The following is a 22,552-nucleotide window of genomic DNA, read 5'->3' as shown; positions in this document are numbered from 1 at the left end:
ATGATGATGATAAATAACATGAAGAATACCTTAATCTCAGTACTGACAAAAGGAGGATGCGTCTAGGCATGACGGTGGATCAGTGGAACTGGCAACAGCATGATGGTGGATCAGTGGAACTGGGAACGGCCTTCTAGCCTTTCACAAAGGAAATGAACATTGGCAGAGATTGAAAACCAAAGAAGTACTTAGCAAATTTTCCAGCCAGCCCCGTAGCAGCAGCAGGGAAGGATGTGGTCAGGCATGGGAGCAGAGAAGTGGCAATGACTGAAGAGCAGAAACCACCAGCGGGAAGCAGAAGGTGGCTCTCAAGGACCTGATGATGGTCCTACAAACCTGCAAAGAGGCAGTAGTACAACCTCCAGGGGGATGTGGACCGTGCTATCCTCGAATTGTACCACTACCACAAGGCGCCAAACCAAAAACCAGCAACTGCAGGAAGCAGACGACTGTGGAGAGCACACAGACGACCGACCCCAGTCCAGGAAGAACCACTGCTGTGTGCAAGAATCCCAGAAGGTAATGTGAGTTATGAGCGGGCCGGTAAGGACAATGGGAGTCAAGGAAGGTTGCTAATGCACACTGTGAGGGTTGGAAGGGCTAGAGTGGGGACAAGGAGGGTCTGTGACCTCATCAAAACTGCAGAGGGCATCAGAGGTGGACTTCCTCAGCACAGTGAAACCATTATAAAGCATATACGGGTCTGGGATGCTTCTTCTAAGGGGGTTGCTTTTTCCTTGACCTCTCCCTTCTGCAAATGGTTCTGTCAAGCAGACTCCTTGCTTCAGTCTACTACTACTTCAACTACATTCAATATAAAGTGTTCTGACAGTATTATAGACCACCACAGTTTTGATTCTCCTGCAACTGGAAACTTTATGAATTTATCACGCAACTTGTACCAGACTTCTACAGGTAGACGAGGCACTCTTCTTTCCTATGTAGATCAGAAAAGGGTAGGACAGCCCCTGATGTCTCATCCCAAGGGCTAAATCACAGTGCTACACAAAAGGTTGAATGAGGATATATTTGTGACACAACAATTCTTTATTGAATTAGTTAAAGCTGCCATCGCTGGCTAATTTTGTTACATAGATGCTACAAAAAACACACTATTTAATTATTTAAAATTCACTGCACTATACATAGATATCCAGTGTCGTCATATGCAATGTGTAAAGTGCAAAAGTGCAATATACCTCATCGCAATCCGACCCTCAGGATGTGGTGTAGAGTACACTTTGTGCAACTCTAGTATACATAAATCCACAACATTAGTGAATCTTGAGAAAAGCAACCCTAGTTGTAGGTGTCCTCATCAATGTAAAAACATCAGAATATGGAGACGACCAATAGTCTATTAGGTGAGACAGCTACACCACTGTCTTCCAAACATGAATTGCGCTCTTCCAGAGGGTCTACTTATTTTCCCTCCAAGTTTCAACAAATGTTTTCATCTGGACAGCTGTGTCCATTTCTAAACAAAAATAAAGAAAAACACATATGATTTAATCATCATCTATTCTCTTCTTAGAACATGTCAGCCAATGTGATAAATGGTTCAAATGCGCTTATGGAATTTTTCATGAAAAGTGTGTGGGTCAACTTAGTTCTTGTACAATTATCAACCAGACCCTGAAAACAGACAGAAAGCAACCCATCAATAGTGTTGTCTAAACTGCCCGATATCAACATCTACTGCGTCTTGAAAAATAAAAATAAAAAAAGACCACATATACACTCACAGTATCTCCAATTCATCATGGAACCGGGTTCTAGTTCTGAATGCCATGATGCCGTGGAAAAATATGCCCTCCAGGCAATGGGCCAAAGGTGGTCATAAGTCACTAGAGAAAAACGAGAAAGAGAAAAGACAGAACCCAAATCTTTGGTAAAAAAAAAAAAAGGGGGGTACAATCATAGGTCATATCCCTCAATTCCGAATTCTGACTGGCCATATTGCTCCTAGAGTGACTCGCCCAGCCTGATCATTTCCGCATACAAAGCCATGTGCTAAATTATTTGAATTCAGACAACTAAAGGAACGGGAGGTGTTTTTACCGGTCATGTGTCCTCTGTGCACGCGGGCCGGTGTCGGTTCCCTGCATGCCACTATGGAAACTAAATGAGAACACCTCGCCAGAAAGACTCCATTTTATTCTGCGCTAGTGGGAGTAAACCAAGAAAAAGCATCCGGGTCATTGTGGCCTCTTGTCTGCCCAGCCCGTTGATTGCCATAGGCAACCCCCTTTCTAAATAACATCAACACAGCCCTTTTCGCCAGGCATGATCCAAACATTCATCCAGCGAATAGCCATCACGTGAGCTTACTGTCGTACTTGTGGTCGAAAACAGACTACGCCATACATACCCATGCAAACAAATGCGTTGCAATACCCAATCACTATCCCCCCACTTGCCAAAACATGGGAGCATATCCCGTCCAAGTGTCCCGTATAACACTGCAGCAGGGCAAAGTTGTAGAAAATCAATGTCCGAATGTTAGGGCTTAAATACCTCATGGGCACGTCCCATAGTCATCACAGAAAGGAAGTAAACATGAATAAACGGCACATATCACGAGCAATAGAACAGTGCCTGGGCTATGCCAATGTAACACAAAAACTCTAGCCATGAACACAGAATAATAACCCTGATGAACTACAATAACCCCATAGGGCTCCACTCATCTTGTTGATTTAATCCAGATCTATATGTGTCCTGAAGTATATACCCAGGGTCGGATTGTGATGAGGTACATTGCACTCTTGCACTTTACACATTGAAACTTGATATCTATGTATAGTGTGATTAATTTTAAATTGTGTGTATTTTTGTAACGGCATGGCGACTTTATGAATATGAAAACATAACTAATTGGCTGAAGAATTGTGTGACAAACATATCCTCATTCCACTCTTCTTTCCTATGCCATAAGAAAGGGTAGCCAGTTTGCCTCTTTTCCTCTTCTGTCTATCTTACAGCTAACACTTTAATCTGCTTCTCTCTCAGCTTCAACAGTCTCGTCTTCACAGATTGTTGATCAGTTCTTTTAACAAGCACCCATCTCCCTTCCCCAGCTGTGTGCACACTTTCTTGTTTCCAGTGGTTACCCCAACACTATGTTGCCACACTTCCAGCATTGGATAACCTTGTCACCCTTGTATTTGAGGACAATGGATTTATAACAGCTTCAACAACTTCAAAACATCGGTGCTCACGTCTTCAGAGGGCTAGTTTCCCCTTAGAAAGGATCAGTATAATGGATTGGGTAATACTTGTGCTTCTTGTGACTTCAACAACATGTACAACTACAAAATATTTGTTCTGAATGTTACACAAGTCAATTCTCTTTAGAGAAACAAAATTAGGTGCGCACGACCACTCTTTAATGGTGAATTTCAACTTAAAGTTTGGCCTTCCCTGTGATTTGTATAGAGTTCTACTTCAACGTCAATCAGAAATCACAATTACTACAAGCAACCTTTCTTTGATTTTTCTTGTAACCATTTGGGAAAGTCAGCGGATACCTCTCGAGGGATTATCGTTAATGTTCTCCCTCTTAATAGGAGACACGCCAACACTCTGGTAATGGTTTTAGTACAACAATGTAAATTAAAAGGCTTTTCTTCTACACAAGCATTTTAACTTCACACGCGTGGGATACAATTCATATCAACAAACAACGTGTACTCGCTCTCACTTCTATGTGAGTGTTCATTTAGCTGGTTAGTTACAGGCAAGGTGTTTCTTGTGAATTGGAGAACAGAGCTTCTCTCAACGGTTGAGGGCTGCTTCCAGGTCCCGACTTTGGTTCGGCTTCGATTGCTTCAGCCGCTCTTGGGGAGGGGGGGCCCCCACCCCTCTGCATTACAGTTGTCTCCGACCCGGCCTCTGTTCATCTTTCTGGTCTATGGCTCCCACAAATGTCTATGTATAGCCCTCTGTAGGCTTATAGTGCTTTCTTCTCCTTTGGTCTGAGCCTTAGCCACCTGTTTAAGTTGGAACCCTTAGCAAACATGCAGTTTTTTCACTTCCTCATAGTGCCTTCTCTGCTTTCCTTCCAGGCCTCCTGTCTAGAGGATGTCAACTGCCTGCCGTTAACTGTGGACTCGTATAGTGCTTCATAGACCTAACCTACTAATGTCTCTGGTCATTCACCACTCGCCTACTCCCCTCACCTTGGGATAGGTTTGGCTTTGGGTTGACGTCACCCTGCTCAGGTGTTAGTGCTTTCCTCTGTGTTTTCCAGGTGTTGGTATTCCCTTTCTACTATTCCATAATTGTAGGTCTGTGTCACGCTCTGTGGGCCAGGCAACAGCTCAAAAACACCCATTGCCTTGTTCCTGACTCGCTGCCCCTGCTCTCTGTGCTGAACCCTTCTACCCCACCCTGATTGCAATGCTCAATATTTTCAATTTGGTAAGGTATGTGTTAATTTGGGGAACCGGCCCATGCCCATGTCAGAGGCTTGCAATGGAAAGGGGGAATTACTTGAGTAAGCATCTACTACCTCTGTGTCTGCCCTCAGAGTCCCTTGCATTCCCACAGATGGCTCATGCAGTGTGACATGGTTAAAAATGCTGCACACACTTAAAAACATCTAGGCAAGAACTGGTCATTTATCTGGGTGAAGTTCTTTGGGGGTCATATATAGACTGTGCCTCTATTCCCCGTTCCGCCATTTACATGTATCATAAACTAGAAAGAGGAAACAAGATAATTATGGAGGACTGAGTGCAGAGGGTAGAGAGTGTCTTGCCTCTGTATGGGGTTGCCATAAAATAAAAAGCAAACTCTGAAGCTGTATGCAGAATGGTGGTGATGTCCCTTGACTTGTGGGTCGGGTTTGGCAGTGGAGTATGTAGCCCTGTTGCTGGTTGGAGAGTCTTGCGGGCCTAAGATTGTTAGACCAATGAAAGAGGAAAAGGCCCGGGGAGGAAAGGACAGCTAGGTCCACATTCTCTGGGAGTGAGGCCACATGATTGGGATCTGAAAGGAAAAAGAAAGTAAAGATGAGCAGTGGAAAGAGATGACAGGGGGACAGTGTTCTTAAGAAGCATGCAGGAAAGTGTGCAGGGGGGAAAAGGTAGGTGCTTGTTGACGCAGGGGGGTTGAAAGAAATGCCAAGTAGGGGTAGGGCAAACATTAAAAATAGGTTTTGGAAGACCAGGTGAGAGGTCAATAGGATAAAGGGCGTGGCCCAGGGAGTCTGGTGTTGGCATGTACAATAATAGAATACCATCTCTTTCCAAATGAAAACTGAATCATTTATAAATCCAAGTTAATGACCCATGTTGCTGAGCTGGCAAGGATTGGAGAAATAGGCAAAGTACAGTGATGCAGAATAATGGCAAAAAGCACTAGCAAAGTATGTTTTGTTAAGGACCACAACTGTATCTGGTTTGGCTTTTTTCAGAGCCCAATGACCGTCCTCTTAAATGTAAGAATCTCTTAAAAAAAAAAACAAAAAAAAACGGGTGCACCACACCATACTCGAGGAGCTGGAGAATCCTATTCCTATCATTAACCCAGTGCAACCAAGTAAAGTATGGTGCACCACAATTCAAGATGCCCTCGCCAACAAAATTAAACTACTCCAAAACAAAATTATCGCCAAAAGAAATCTTCTATCTGATAAATCTCCCATGTCCAACCAAAACACTAAGCACATAGGAGATATTACTCCTCCCTTCAACTTCACCCGTCTCCCATGATGTAGTACACAGTACTATATCCAAACTCAAAGCATCTAATTGTAAAGGAGACAACTTCCCAGCACACCTAGTCAAGCTTTGCACCCCCACCCTCACACCTATAATCACTAACTTTGTAAATGCCTCTTTCAATTCCAATCTGGTCCCAGTCCGCATTAAAGCGGCGTGGGTGAGCCCACTACAAAAAAAGCCCACATTAGATCCACTAGCCCCCACAAATTACCGGCCCATAACGACTGTCCCCTTCCTACTTAAAATCATTGACAAAATAGCTTGCAACCAAATACAAACCCACCTTGAACAAAACAATCTACTAGGAGCTAGACAATCTGGCTTTAGGCCCAACCACAGTACTGAGACGGCCCTCTTAGACCTAAAAATCCAATTGGACACTATCAGAGACACAGGCAAACTAGCTACCCTACTGTTGTTGGACCTATTAGCAGCATTCGACCTGGTGGACCATGACAAATTATGCGACACACTCAAAAAAAATTTAAACTTCTCAAACAACGCCATTGTTATGTCTTGACTGTCGTGTAGCCGAAGAGTCCTCTGTCCACAAGTGCCGCACAGAGAGAATCAAAGTCACTCTCTGTGCCGCCTTTGAGGCCACAGGTGGGAGATGTTCTTTCCGGAACTGCGGTACTCGTGGAACCCCGAACCACTGTAAAGGAAACACCGGTTAAGTGTCAAGCCAAAACAGTATCAACAACCAATCAACAAGTAAGTGGAACGGTCTTACCAAAAAGGTGTCTGTTGAGTGGCGGTTTTAACCTATGGGAAGGTTCCGAGACCCAGCAAGGCTGTTCTTCCAGAATGTAATTATCCCAGCAAGGTTGCAAATGCCAGCCCCACTTGATGCCAGAATCCGCACAAGAAGGGCGGAACGTAGTAAGAGTCGGTGAAGCAGTCCGTGGTCATAATAATGATCCAAAAGCAAGTACCAAAGCCAAGGGTTATCCGTTGCCAGTCCGTGAAACAAATCCGAGGTCAAGATCCAAAAGGTGTGAAACAAAAGGGATGTAGCGCCGTACAGGAATCCGAAGAAACAGCTGTGAAGCACCGAATCCCCGCAACAGAGCCAGTTTAAATACTGGCGCTGCTAATTCCTCCCAGTCACATGACCCGCGAGCGCATCACGCGAGTGTAGTCCAGAAACACGTGAGCGGAAGGCGGCGGTCATGTGACGCGGAAGAAGTGGGTCTAGCAGCCGCCACGGAAGACGCCAGGGAGGTAGACGTCTCCACGTGCAAAGAGCATGCCGACCCAAGCTTTGTGGCAGTCGGCGCCGTGGCAACTGGGGCGAAGAGACAACCTGTGAGTCCCGGAACCGGGCAAGAGGGCGAGGGGTGTTCGGGGCACGGGGATGAAGAATGGGACCCCCAGAGGGAGTGGAGTGCGTGACAGCCACACTCTGGATCAAATCCTTTTTAACAGACCGAACATCCAGAGTTGCCATAGGAAACTATGCAGCTGACCCAATAGCAGTTCCCATAGGAGTTCCCCAGGGATCCTGCCTCTCCCCTACCCTCTACAATGCATATACCAAACTCCTATTCTCAGCCCTTGATGACATTGGTGTCATCTATACAAATTTTGCAGATGACACCCAGATCCTTATCCCCATTACAGGTGACTACACCCAAGACACCTATACCATCAATAAAGTATACGCCATAATTCAAAACTGGATGGCCCTTAACAGCCTTTGCCTTAATGACGAGAAAACGGAGGTTCTCATCGTGGGCTCTCAAAAAGAATAAGCACCCTCCACTCAGATTATGCTCATATCAACATTGACGGCACACAGATCCCAGTACTCAAAACAGGTAAAAAATCTGGGGGTATATATTGATGCCAACCTCACTATGCATAAACAAATATCAGCCCTTTCCTCCTCTACAGCATACACAGCCAAACCTATTGCTCTCAGCCGCAAATTTCTTACTCCCACAAACTGTATTACTTTGGCTAGAGCACTTATCTTAACGAAACTGGACTATTGCAACATCCTTTTTCTAGGAACATCCAAAACTAACATAAGATCCAATTACTACAGAACAAAGCCCTTAGAGCGGCACTAGGCATAAAGAAATCCGAACACATATCCAACATCAGGAGAGAAAACCACTGGCTGCCAATTGAAGCTAGAATCATATTCAAGACACTTAGTGTTGTTCACATGCATCACAAACAAAGCACCTAGCTACCTCAACAACACCATCAAGAAATAAATCTCCTGCAGGACACTTGGATCCAATAAACTGGCTCTCTTGGAAGTACCACATTATAAATACAGTAGAGCAGGAGGAAGTAGTTTCAAAGTTCTAGCCCTGTTGGAATACATTACCAATCGGCATTAAAAATGAGGACACCTTACCAGGATTCAAAAAAGCACTGAAAACTTGGCTATTCAATAAATACTAACCCATATGTATGTCCATATGTATTGCCCATATGTATGTCCAGTGGGCACTACTAGGCCTGCATTTAGTGATAGAATCTATCTGTGATCGCACTGCCTGACTGTTTTGTAACATCGTATAACAAATGTTTTATATGACTATAACCTCAACATTGTATAAACAATGTGATAATATGCTTGCAATTTGCCGTGATACCATTGGGTCTGGGCGAGTAATAAATAAATGTTTTGGCAAATGTGCAATTTTGTGGACTCTGGTTTATGTTGAACAGCTATCTTGTTTTCCTTATCCCCACAGTACTGCTAGCCACAGTTGTACTTGAAAGCAGTTTTCAAACCCAAGATGTGCATTTGGAATCGGTAGACTTTATTTTTACCTACTGCAGTTGAGTGAAATTGTAAAAGGTGTTCCCTTTTTTTTTCTTTTTTTACTCACCCTTTGATACTGGTGAATGTCGCCTGGCTACAGTCCTAGCTTCCTGCAACTCTGTCATTCGGGTGGTCTCAATGTTACTCTTGGCTGGGATTCTGTAACTTTTTCCTCTGCTATTATGGATTGCGTTCATACATATAGTATGGAAATGCACACTAAAATCTGGCTTGTAATGACCTGTTTGAAACACCTCCTACCTTGTGTGGCATGTTCATAAGACCTATCTTTGTAGATTCAGATATCTACTTCTTTTGCTGTAGTTATTGACCGATCAATCAGCAGAGAGCAGTGTGGTATCAGCTCTGCCAGGTAGTGTAAGCAACTCCTGGTGCCAACAGTAAAGACAGACGGACACAAGTGATCACAGTTCAAGGTTGTTCATTAAACTGTATATGCGGCTTGGAAAAATGCCTAATCTAAAAAGTCTAAGATGGGAGTAAGCTACAACCATCAAATAAGGCAGTCCCAGTGCCGTCTTGTCAAATAAAAGGGCCTATACTAAGAAAAACCTACTGCACTAAATACAAACAATGAGTGTGGTATAAAGTTCACGGGAAAGAAAGGTGTTCACAAATAAGTCAGGATGCGGTTATTGTGGTCTCCCTTCCCCACGTTTTGAACACGGGACAAGGGAGCACAGCACACGCTTGAGCTTTCCCAGCATGAGCTAACAGTTCCGCTTTCAACAATCGGGGCCTTCAGTGGTTAAGTCTCTTTTCTACAAAGTCTCTTGCCTCCAAGGATCTGATGTGTTCCAAAAATAATAAACAAAAGTTCCTCTATGCTTGTACGTAGGGTGATGCCTTTTCACCCCTGGGTCCCCCTCTTCCGGCCTCAGATCCCTCTCGAATGTAGTCTCCCTTCGCCGGGTTCACTGCGACTTTCAATGCAATCTCTTCTGTGTCAAATCTTAATGTCTTTGTAAACGGTTCACTGTGGACTTCCCTCTGCTGGGTTCACACTTCTGTATATTGGTACTTTAGACATTGTCCCCTGTTCATCGGTATCCCTCTATCGGGTTCACTCTTGCCAACTTTTGCAATTCACAAAATGCGGGATTCACTTCCCTTAGCTTCACCTTCCGTTGCCGATGAAAGACTTTCGACTGTACAGAGGATTTTGCTAGACCCCCATATGACCACTTCGACCCAAGCCTCTTGCGCTGTTCCCAAGGCCTTCTGGTACCCGTATTTTCAACCATACGGTATTCGCCCAGAGTTTCTCAAGTCGGCACCTGTGTGGTGCCTGACTGCCCTGTAGTTGGCTTTTCCTTCTCGAATCAAAATAAGTTCTCTGTACTTTCTCCAATTAACTGTTTTTTGCTAATTTTGTTGAAACACAGTTCGCTTTCTTATCGTTTCTCCCCTTGACTCACCGGCTGTGATGAACTGCTCCGATTTTCTTTTCTCAGGAGTCGAAGGCCGGTACCACGATGGCAAGCGTCTCTCCTCGGGTTGGTTATGAGCAGAGGAGGGCCTTGTATACCGTGACATCTGCTGCATCACACGCTCGCTATTCTCTGCGGTCTTGCGTTTCCTTCTATGGAGGTTTCACGGGCTGACTTGGTAAGGGCAAGGTCGCTTCTTTTCTTGTCACACTCTCGGTTCACACCGTCTTTCTCCTCCCCTTGAACTGCTGTGCTGAGTCAGCTCTCTCGTCGTGCGGTCTGCCTTGCTCTTATTGTGCTCTCGTGCTCCACCTTTTATCCCTGTGGGGAAGGGAAAGAGCCGTTGGGTGTGCGTGATTCTGGTCAATTGCCTGACCCTGTTGTTGGGACATGTCAGGTAAATGGCTTTGGTGTTTGTCCGTCGTCTTTCGTGATGGGTGAAAGTGTTTGTGTCGGAAAAGGGGGTGGGGTAGAGTGTTTGAGTATCCTACGGGGTAGGATGGGGTGAAAAGGTATAAGAAGGGGGATATTGCATCTCACCCATCCGTGTTCCACTCCCTGAGGACCCTCCCCCCCCTAATTCAGGTGATCCTCCCTCACTGGTCCACACCCAGGAACTGGATCCAATATCGATAGTTGTTTCCTGGCCACCTGGATGACCGCTCCCCGGGGACGGGTCAGGGAGACCCTTTCTGGTCTCTCGCAGTAGAGGGAGGAAGGTGTGCCTCTGTCCCAACAACTAGAAGCAATTACCCTGTTTTTGTCGAGAGCGCCTCTCAGATGGGGTTAAAGGGCCTACCAGGGAGAAATGCAGAGCCAGTCCTACCCCTGAGGTGGATGGTGGCAGTTGAGAGGGCCCCAATCCTTACCTCGCCGAAACCCCTTTTCGTACCAGCATTTCTGTGACGAGTCATCTTTGTCTCAAGCTGCTAGACCTACCATACCTGCTAGACAAAATGCTTTCCAGTTTGTTCTTGTTCCTCCTAGAGAAGTCGCAAGATTAACAAGCAAGAATCATCCGAATGAGAGCAGTGAACCAGTGCTGTATGTCAGCTGCCAGCAGACCACGAGGATCCACCTTGAGATTACATAATCTGCTTGTGGCAGAAACAGCCCAGAGGGGAGAACTGCATTGCCACCAGTACACGCCCACCAACGAAAACAGACAGAGCTGCCATATGGTTGTAGCGAGACCACCCCAACGAGCGACTTGACACCCCAAACAGAGACACTTGCCTTTGGGCCACCAGATAAGGAGGGACGCAGACTCCTGCATTTCCCCTCCTGGGCAGCCACTGTTTTTTATGTTGGAGGAAGTAGGCTGGGCCTAGCCCACTATTTGGAATCGTTGTTGCTTACAACACACCCAGGATGGGGAATACTGTGCCAGATTGTCCAGGCTCATAGAGCCAACACAAAAATGGGGTGGGACCAGTGAATGTGTGGGCTATTTGGGTGAGGTCAGAGGAAGAGGTTGAAGATCAAGAGACCAGGGTAAGGAAAACCAACATTTCCAATGAAACGATATACACTTTTAGAGTGAGAAAGTATTGAGACAATTTTGGGAGCAGGTGAGGTATTGGCTAATGAGTGAAAGTCGTATTGCTATGTGAGTGTGCCTGTTAATCAGGCAAGTCTAGTTAGAAGAGTTAGTGTAAGGAGTGATTATAAAGTTTATGGTACTGAGTGAAAGGAGGGTGTCTGACTAGTAGTTGTGTGGGAGTGGTAAGAGCAGAGATGTTAGGCAGAAACCTGTGCAGTTCCCTTAGGGACCACTGCAAAAGGCTTAAGACTACAGGTGTTGGCAGTAAACCCAATTGGTAGCAGTCTGTACCACACAGATTTACCTGGTAGCTGTGTCTGAGCAGTCAGACTTCTCTCAAGAAGAGTTAGGCAGTATATAGAGTATACACATTAGGTACCAAAATACAGTAGCACAAGCAAACACTGACCAGAGCTTTGGTATAAAAGTATATAATTATTTATTTAAAAACACACTTGTAAAAATACACTAACACTAATATGGCAAGCAAGTAAACACAGTCACTATCAATCTATATACATCGCTGATTACTTATTGAACAAGTCTTAGTTAAAACACCACTTATTTGCAGACAGAGGTGAGCGCTTAACCTAAGATGGCACTCCAATAAGTTAGTTAAAAAGGGAGGGAAAAAGCAGAATTAGAAAGCGCAGAATACCAACACTTTTAAAAGAACCACAGCAAGGCAAGAAAGGCAGAGTCTACTGTAGGGCGAGAAAGTTCATAGGCCAGGCCCACTCTTGGAGAGAGCAAGGCGGAATGTGTCCTAGATCACACAGTTGAATTGTACTTTAAAAGTCTTTGCAGATAGTTCAAAAGGAGTTGGATCAGTTCGGAAAAAGTTAGTTAGCAGGTCCCAGGTCACCCCAGGATAGAGAGTCAAGGATTTACGGGACACCTTGAACAGTCTGTTGCAAGGGAGACCAGGCGGAACACAGTACCTGAAATGGTGAGAAAGCTCCAGCGGGGGCAGTTGTTCCTGGCAGCGGGTGCAAGTCGGTGCTTCGTCCAGGGGAGGAGAGGATCTTGACGTGGAGGAAAGCTGGAGGTCGTTGCACTGCCAGGGAAGAAACCAGCCGCGGAGTTTACCGGGTTAAAAGGTACTACCCTTTTATTCGCGGTAGTGGTGAAGCGTGGCTATCCGGCCGCTGGGGTGCTTGGCACGGGCGATTCGACTATGAGACGATCCAGGAAGGTGAAAGAGGGCCAACTGGTTATCCTCACCAGTTCAAAGGAAGAAGACTCTCCGGGATGAAGATCTTCTCTGTCGTCGGGAAGTGGTGAGGCGGTTCAGCAGGGCTCCATCGGTGGTGTCGTTGCAGGTCGGCTCAGCTTCTCCCTCTTCGGATTCTTTGGTCCTGTGGCGACTTCTCAAGCTCCAGTCCCCAAAGCCCTGCTTTTATGCAGAAAACCCCCATTCATCAGTCCTAGCTGTCACTCAAACATGCTAAGTGGTGAGCTGGGCGGCTCACAACTGGGCCAATGACACAAGAGTGCGACTTGAGTTGCCAAGGCAACTCAGTCCAGGGTGCCTAAACCCCCCTCCCACACATCATGTAGACCCAGACAGAGTGGCATCACTTTTGGAGGCTTCTGTGCAGAAGCCCGCCAAAAGTGGAACAAAGGGCTCGACTTGGGTTGGAGTTACAGAGGCGAACACAAACGCCATTTTAAAACCGAGTCCTGGCAAAAAGACCCAACTGGGGAATAAATATTAAATAAATAACCCGGCTGTATCTTTAACATTGCACCAAAAATGTGGTGCGTTTAAAATGAATGGGAAAATCCCATAGGAAATATTCTGGTGGAATATTTTGCGTGGTAACCACTGCCACCAGCCAGAAACCTGATGAGGGGGGACTGCACAGTGCACCCTCGAAAAACAGTCCCAGGGGCAATCTAATTACCCCTACCAGTACTTCCACAATATGATGGTTTGTACTGGTTCTGTTCACAATTTAAGACTAGTAAAGTCAATAGTGACTTTACATGCCCTGGGAGACAGTAGTCAGTCCCAGGGTATGGAGTCTATGTTTGGGGGTCACTATGACACCCCTGTGTTACTGCACTGAGGATGTTGTATAACACACGTACCAAAAACACATGAAGCCCTATGGAGTAAAAGACCCCATAAAACACATTAAAAGTCAAAGGAACACCTCAAATCATGTCTAAGTGGGAGTAAAAGAGTCTCACTCTTAGCAGGAGAAAAAAATAAACCCCAAAAATCCAGCAAAGCTGCTGGGGGACTCACTAGGTTTGGAAAATTAGCATTAACAGAGAATTCTCCCTAACAAGAGACTTGGTAGTGTCATCAAAGGGTGGGTATGAGGGAAAGAAGGCTTGAGACATTGGAGGGACAGATGCATGGAAGCAGGAGAGGAGGGAGGTGGGAGGAGTTGAAGGAGGACAGGAGAAAGGACAAGAGGGAAACGAGAGGGTGAGCGTGGTATGACGGAATCCAACAGGTTGTCTGCATGGCACAATTCCCAGGTCCAAATAGAACATGGTGAATTGAATAGAGTAGGGTGCAGATAGGAAGTTCCAGAATCGGTTTAGTTGGAAAAGGCACCCCGACTTTGTCCTCACACACTGTGTAAGGTAGAGATTATACAGCAGTGGGTCAATGTAAATTGCATCCTAACCTGGGTCAGGGATGCCTGAGTTAGGCGGTGCGTTGCAAGATGAGAGCGATGGACTGCCTTTGGGCCCATTAATAGTTCAATAAAAACCCTCTTGTGACATGGTTTCATCTTGGGATTCTCTGGACTCCGATACAGCGGTCACTCATTGCCATCTAAAATGCTAAGAATTCTGAGATTAATGAGTGTGGACAGCTTCCCACCAGTGTGTGACCTACATGGGCATGAAGAAATAGCTATGGCATCCCAATGCCAAGTCATTTCTCTTACTGGGTTGTAAATGGAAATACCAGAGGAAAGTTGTGGTAGTTGCTCAAAAATCGGGGTTATCCCTAAATATACACTGGAGGTTGGAGCAGGAGTGATCTGATTTGACCAAGATTACTGAGGAGAGGTTAAAGTAATCTTATTGAACTTTGGGAATACGCCCTTTGTTTTGAAACCAGGCCAACCCATCGCACAGTTCATCTGAGAGAAGATAATGGGCCTAGATGTATAGGAAGTAAAAACAGTGGAAACCACAAACCGAGCTGGAGCAGGGTCTGGTAAAATGGCGGGCAACATTAGCAGCTGAAACTCGCAACTGAAACCTCCTAGGACTTGCTTTCATTGAATTTGCAGAGGCTCCGAAGATGGACCTGCTCCTGTAGCAAGCTTGCAAGAACCTAGTGTTGGAGATCGACAGCCGAACGCTGAAGACGCACATTTCTTAGAGAAGATGGGACTCCTGTATCGAGTCAACGTGAACCCAAGAGAAGATGGTGTTGACTCTCCAACTGGTGATGGCAAATGCCATCTCCTCTTGGGTTCTGGAAGGCCCTGTTGGAACCAGCCCATTCCAGTCTGATTGCAGGGCCTCTTGAGCTATAGAAGACTCGGAAGTCTCTGCTGGGCCAGTTTTACTGGCCATAGGTATATGCTGAGACCAAGCAGTTCTGAAGATGTCTCCTGACGATGTAACTCGAGCATCATTACAAACGTTAACTATCATAGAGGTGCTCTTCCACCGGATCAGCATGGATGTTGTCTGGCCACCAGAACCAACCAAATCCGACAACCGATACATCTTGTTGATCGTCGACTATGCAACCAAATCCCTGGAGCCCTTCCCAATGAGAAGTAACCCCACAGAGGCGATACTTAAAGTTCTCATTTCTTTCTTCACGAGAGTGGGCTTTCTCCAAGAGATTCTTACAGGCCAACGGAGCCGCTTCATGTTGAAGATGAGCGAATGAAAACAATAATGGTTTGAAATTAAGATTCTATAAGCAGGCGTTAAAACCAGCACCTGTGTGTTGGGTATTGCCAAATGGGAGGAGCTAGCTCAGGGGACACAGGGAGTGAGTATGCAGCACACTGCAAATCTAACTTTCACTTGAGATGGACACTTACATGTTTGCCCGTTATGTATGATCTATTAAATATAAATGTGTCCTAGTTCTTGTTTATTTGCCTTCTCAAACACTCAATTAATGTCACATATGCATGTTTGTAAGGTACCAGTTGGCCAGAAGAGTCAAGGGTAGCTGCTGGTAACTGTTGACTTAAGCTAACCAGGCATTCTTGGGCACTCTTGGGGAAGCAACGGGAGCTAAATAGCTCCTGTCTCCCAGCAATTTACTGAAGGTCTGAAATCTTTGCAACGTATGCCTAGCATCCCCAGACCAATGGCCTAGTGGAGCTATTTAACAAATCCTTGGAGCACATCATCGGAGAGCTGCTTTCTGAAGATGGGCATTCCTTGGGCTCTGCTGGCAGTATGAAAAATTCCACAATCCTCAACGAGGTTCTCCCCCTTCAAGCAGGTTTACGGATGGAATCCCAGAGATGTACTAGTAATTTTGAGGCGCGAATGGGAGGGACTCAAAAATCATCAAACCAGTAACTATCCCATGATTGGGAACCCTTTGGAACCTGTGAGGCTCCATCTGTAAGAAGCACAGAGCCAACAAGAGCATAGAACTGAGATGCCAAGCTGGACACGTTCCAAGAGGGGACCACAGAATGGTCGTGTTGCCTACCATACAAAACAAACTGCTAGTCAGATGCCATGGGCCATATACCATAAACTTGTTTTCTCCCTGCTAACATACAAAATAAGCAAGCTGACTGGGTCAAGCTCTCCCAACTATATCCTAAAAACAAGCTTGAGAGCTGGTGGTAGAAGGGCAACCTTCAATTGCTCTTGCTGTATGCCACCAATGCCAAAACACCCCTTAACAATCAAGGTATGGAGAATAACCATACTGGCAGGGCTTACCACAACAGAACATCAAGAGTTAGCCCAGTGGATTGAGGGTTACGCTGACCTGTTAACCTCCAAACCTTGATGGGTACAGGGAATGGTTCACAAGATACACACCCCTCCTTCAAGGGGAATATGTCTAAAAACCATATAAATTACCTGAAGCTTGTACACAAATATTTTGTGAGGAACTCGAGCAGAGGTTCAATCCACGGGTCATTGATAAGTTGTATAGCAAATGATTGCCTCCAATTGGGCCCGTCCCAAAGCCCAACAACAAATGGCACTTCTGTATTGACTTTCAAGGTCTAAACGAAGGCTCCAAATTTGACACCTACCCTATTCCGACGATACACAAGTTAGTGGAGAGACCATGTCCAGCCAAATTGATTTCTACCTTGAATCTGACAAAGGTTTACTGTCTGGTGCCTTTGAATGAAGAGGCCACATCCAAAACCGCATTCTCTTTACTGCAGGGCACGTTTCAGTTAAGTCCTGTCTTTTGGACTACATGACGCCTTCCAAAGATGGATGGACCCCATCCTGGTTCTCTGCCACGCATTTGCTGGAGCCTGCCTTGGTGATATTGTGGGCTACAGTTTGATGTGGAGGGGAACATCTGCAGCATCTCAGTCATCTGCAATCAGCTGAGGAAATGCCCATTTGGCAGTCAACCTGACCAAACGCCCTCTAGCCCAGACCTCTGTCAAATACTTGGGGTTCTGGTGGGTAATGCGCAGGTACTACCCAGAGAGACACAATCGACATAGTCCAGCTAGTTCCCAGACCCATCATGAAGAAGGACATGTGTGCGTTTCTGGCTTAGACGGCTATTATTGCGGTTTCATGCCTAACTTCTCACAGTCGTCATGCTCCTAATGCACAACCTGCCTGAAATCAACTCTAGAGCCTTGTACAAAAGCATCATTCTAATTATGCCAGACTTCTCTATATAATTAATTCTTCAGGCAGACACCTCTATGGTTGCTCTTGGCGCAGTATTGTTGCAGGTAGAAAATGGGGTAGATAAGTCAGTAATGTACACCTCAGCGAAATGAACTACACCATCATTGAATTGGAAGCTTTAGCCATAAATTGGGTCGTTTTATAGCCTACAGTGTTCTTAACAGCAAAAAATGTTAACTGGTGACCGATGACGTTCTGCTAGTCAAGATGGCCATGAATAAAACCAGAAATCCTTGCGTCCTGAGGTTGTCCCCGGCATTACAGCCATTCTCATTCACAGATGAAGGCCAGGCGGGCAGAAAACAAACAATGTCGATATTCTCTCCTGCTTCCCCCATCTCCCCAGTTAGCTGACCGGGAGAGGAGGAAGAATAATAGAGAAGAGGAGTTTTGAGAATGAGTGGAAGTTTGTGACAAGGCCAGTGTTCTGGCCTTGTCAAGAGGGGATGGGAAACATTTTCAGATAGGGTGGGAGTCCTAGCAGGGAGAAATCCAGAGCCAGTCGAGTTCTACCCATGCGGTGGACGGTGGCAGTTGAGGGGGCTCTAATTGTGTATGTCCCCTTCTTTGCCAGCAGGTGTGTGAGCAGTCCCCTTTGTCTCAAATGATACATCTTAGACAAAAGGATTGCTAGTGTTTTCTTGTTTCCCAATTCAAAGCAGACCACCAGTATTTAGGGCCCTGAAATTGCATAATCCGGCGGCACAGAGAGACTATCGGAGGGGAGAACTGCAGTACTACCAGTTTGCGGCCACTGGCACAACCATGCAGTGCTGCTGTACAGTTGTTACTCGCTCACACAACTGCTGCTAAAACTCTCGGCCACCAGGGACTAATAGAGGAGATACAAAACCCCCAACAAAGAGATGTTTCTTTGGGGTACAAAAACTGGAGGCCCCCTGCTGGGCTTCATTTGTCCCGCGCCCGTCCAGCGGATAGCGGAAACCATGTTGGGCAAGTTTCCCATGTGTATTTTTCCCTCCAGTTGGTAACCCCCCCACCCCCAACGTTTTGCTGTTATCTAGCAAGCCTAGCCTGACTTTTGCCAGTGGAGCACAGCCTTCTGCTGCACACAGATGGGCTTTCGCTCACTTTATAGGGAAACTGACCTGCTCTTCGAGACGGTCAGTACTGGGAGACCTTGTTTCCCTTAGTCTTTCCAATATTGCAATTTCTTTGCAACATGTTGCAAGTGTACATTACAGTACAGTGCGCTTGGGTCTACCTTTCGTTTCCAAAGGCCCTAGGCTCCCTCAAAGGATGTTTTGGTAGAAGTGCAAATGTGCCTTGGACAGGGCTAATGGCAGCTTTTACTTTCGCATATTTTTGACCCTTTCTTGCCATGCAAACCGCATTTACCGCGGTTGGCACAGGAAGTTGGCCTGGCTCCAAAATGGCCATGCCACAAGGTTCTTTGTCCTGTCCTTTGACTATCTTGTCCCTTTCCCTTCCCCAGGTCGAGCAGACACTGGGTCAGTCCTTATTTGGTCATGCATTCTCCAGCGAACGCCAAGCTTTCACGGGCTTCTGCATGCCTTGTGTATGTGTCTCCAGGATGTGGGTTGGACTGTCTAGTTCCAATACACATCCTGGGTGCAAGAGAGTTTGGTGTGCTGGTAATGACTGGGACCACCGTGGTACGTGATTGGTCCACGTCTGGCATGGCTGTGTGTGAGCAGATCTCCCATTGGGTCCTCTTCGTTTTGGCGCGAAGGTGATTCTGGATAAGAGAAGGCTCCAAACACCCATACCAGGTTGATCTCGAGTTCTCACTGAACCTAGGATAGGATCCAAGTGTACTGAAACTAAGAAGCGGAGTTGAGGAACGGCTGGTGACCCGCTGGAAGGTTTGGCACCCTGAGCCCGCTGTCGTCCCGCAGGACCCCTCTGCATCTGATGGAACTAGGCCTGCAAAGGTGTTTCAACCCATTTGAATACTGTGAACATCTTTTCATGGCACCTTCATCTTTTCTTGCAAACAAGCCTCTTCGGAAGTGTTCCTGGGCCAACCAGCGAACTGACCAGCTTGCCTAGGACCTTTGCTTTGAAACCGCCGCCGTTTTGAGTTGACACTTGAAACTTGGTAGATCGTAAACACTGGGTCCAAGGCACTCGTACACCTAGGCGCCCCAGGTCTGGAATTGGGAGAGTACGCCTGAACCCGAGTGCACGCGGGCACTGTGTTGCCCAGCCATGGTGAGGAACTATGCAGGTGCCTTGCTGCTGTGCCCTTCTGTGCCCTGAATCCTGCTGCAGTGAAACTGGCTGAATTCCTTCATCAGGAGCGGAGAAATCGCTGCTGACCTGTCATGGAATCATTGCTGTAACGCAGCCTCTGAAAGCCGCAGAGCCGCACAATCTGCGCATTTGAACCTGCAGCCGAAGTGGACTCGACTACCGAAGTTTGGTCCGGAATGCGCTGGGGGTTGATGGGTACATGCAACACTTACCGGCGGCCCCCAGCGCATCCATCCATTTTTACACACAAGTGTCCCCTGTGGGCCACTTTCCTTTCCACAGGTAGCCTGGGCTAGCATCCTATTCCCAATTCCTGGAACCTATTCTGCCCTCATGGGGAGACCCTCCTTGAATAGTGGGGACCTATTCTTCATCGCCTCACCCATCTTCCTGAGTTGCTACAGTCCCTGCAATAGACCCTGTTTTCCCTCTACTGCGCAATCACGTGCACATGCATGCGAAAGCACTTTTGAGCGCCAGGCTCCACTCTTCATAGGGTCTGGACTGCCTCTTAGTTAGGGATTGATTGATTGAAGAACCGCCTAGAGTCTATTTGCACTGTTTCCACTCTCTGCTCGCTTTCTTCATAGGTTGTGGACCCATTCTGTGCACTATTCCTTTAGGCCACTTGGTAACTGTATATATTTTCTATAAGTGTTGTGTTGGTTTGAGTATTGCTGTTTATATTTGTTTTTTGTTTGCTTTCAAAGGCCTTGAATACATGTATATGTATTTTTGATATATACCCCTGACGGAGTGATTTGTAGTGTCTTTACTGTGTGTGCTCATTGTGGGCTTTCAGTCACCCTCACCCCTCCTGAGACCTAGCCTTGACCGCCGCTAATGCTACCTTGATTGAACTGGCTTGTCCAGAAGGTTTACCCTGTTCCAAGAAACTAGGCTGGCCTTCTGACCCTCTTCCCGCCAGGTCAGAGTTCAGAAATTCATCTTAACAGCCCACTGTTTGGAATCCATGCTGCCTACACCCAGGGTGGGGAACAGAGGGCCATATTGGCCAGGGACAAAGAGCCAACCCAGAGAGTGGGATGGGTATATGAAGAGACCACAGGAAGCAGCGAGTGTGGATTATTTGGGTGAAGATTGGAGGAGATAGTGGATGACCAAGAGACCGCTGCATCTTCCTCTTTTCTGCTGGCATGAGGAGGTGATTTCTGGAGGAGATGAGGTGTTGGCTAGTGAGTAAATGCATTGTGAGTGTGCATGTTCGTGTGGCAAGTGTCTTTAGAAGAGTTAGGCTCCGATTAGGAGAATGCCGGTCTGGAATAAAATGCCAGTATTTCTGTATACCGGCACTTATCCGGACCGGCATTCTCCCAAGTTTGCCGGTGGGGGTTGACTGACTTGACCTCCAGCCAAGAGCTGGAGGTAAATCAGACCCCCACAAGCAAAAAACAGCCGGTATTACCGCTGCTGGAAATACCAGCTATCCCCCCTCACCCTCTCAACTGAGTCCTATGGGACTCCATGGAATGGGGAATGACTGATGTGGCCGGCACCTGGAATACCAGGCTATCATGCCCACGTAACGGTAGGTCAGTTTCCAGGGACACCCATAATGACCCCCTTAGTGTAAGGAATGTGTGGGGCACTGAGTAAAAGGATATCTGAGAAGTAGTAGTATGGAGGAGGGAGTAGTTGGAGCGGAGAGTAGATAGTGTCATCAAAGGGTGGAGGCGATGCCAAGAAGTCTATAAAGATATTGCAGGGATAGGCGCGTGGCAGCAGGAGAGATGGGAGGAGTTGAAGGGGGACAATAGAAGAAAGGACAGGAGACGGAAAGGAGAGTGAGCATGGTAGAAAGACTGAATCCAGTAGGGTTCCTGTAAGGCACAATCCGCTGATCCCGATAGAATGCAAACAACATGCATAGGGACAGTTAGGAAGTCCCTTAGGTAGTAATGGCATCCTGCTGTTATGTCCTCACAATCAACAGTAGAGGTCAATAGTTAGTATGTACTAACCTTGTTCAGGGATGAGATGCGTGGCGAGAGGGACGGCTCTATGGGCCTGTTGATATTTCAGTTAAAAACTGAGATTTGGAGTGATTCTTGTGCCCTCTCTGACATTACTAACCAGTGCTTCATGTTACTCTTTGAAAAAGTTATGTAGAGATCTCTAGATTTTAGAAATGTATGGTAGAAAGAACCTGGCCTTAGAGAGGAGGGGTTTATAGTCATAATTTCGACAACAAAAATGTCGAACGTCAAAATTTCGAAAAAAAATATCGAAAAAAAAAGTCGACTTTTTTTTTCAATGCATTTTTTTTTTTAAATGGGGGGGGTTCCCCCCAACCCCCCTTTTTTAATTTTTTTTTAATTTTTCCCTTTTTTTAACTCCCGAACCCCTAAAATAAATATATAATTAAAAAAAACAAAAGTCGACATTTTTTTTTCGACATTTTTGTCTGTCGACATTTATTTTTCAAAATTATGACCACCCACCGAGAGGGAGGGTGTGCTGCTTGCACTCCTGATCAATCGCACCCTCTTACGGGCTTTCTTTGCCTCACATGTGTACTCCATCTCTTGCACATTTCCGTGCTCGTGAGAGCCTCGCAAGGAATAGTTTAAGCAAAGACTTTTTGATATTTGATTTTTCTATACTTGTGGTGACCTACTTGACTCATGTAGTAGTGACAGCAAAGATGGACCCTCACTAAGATTGGATGCGCAGGATGTGTGTTTGACCATGTTTTGTAGTTCCAGGTAATCACTACCGTTCCATGTCATTTTGCCGTAAAAATACTTTGAAGTAATTTACTTCAAAGTGATTACTTCAAAATGTTGCTTTGATATATATTATTTTTTTTAATTGGCGGGGGCCCTTCCCCCTTCACTACTACACCTATCTTAATACCCTCCCACCTACTTTTTACATCTTAAAGTATTTTAGGGTTTCCACAAAGAGATTATAGAGCTTGTCTGCTGTGCAT

General features: G+C 46.1%; 1 protein-coding gene across 5 annotated transcripts in view; it reads left to right on the top strand.

The window, feature by feature from the left end:
- Window positions 1–22,552, top strand: part of UPF2 (UPF2 regulator of nonsense mediated mRNA decay) — a 766,220-nt gene that overhangs the window by 6,569 nt on the left and 737,099 nt on the right. The window lies entirely within an intron of this gene.

The sequence above is a fragment of the Ambystoma mexicanum genome, chromosome 12 (genome assembly GCF_040938575.1).
Source record: "Ambystoma mexicanum isolate Mex_15411 chromosome 12, UKY_AmexF1_1, whole genome shotgun sequence".
Lineage (NCBI taxonomy): Eukaryota > Metazoa > Chordata > Amphibia > Caudata > Ambystomatidae > Ambystoma > Ambystoma mexicanum.
Note: the sequence above shows the minus strand (reverse complement) of the source record. Positions and strands in the feature narration are given on the sequence as shown.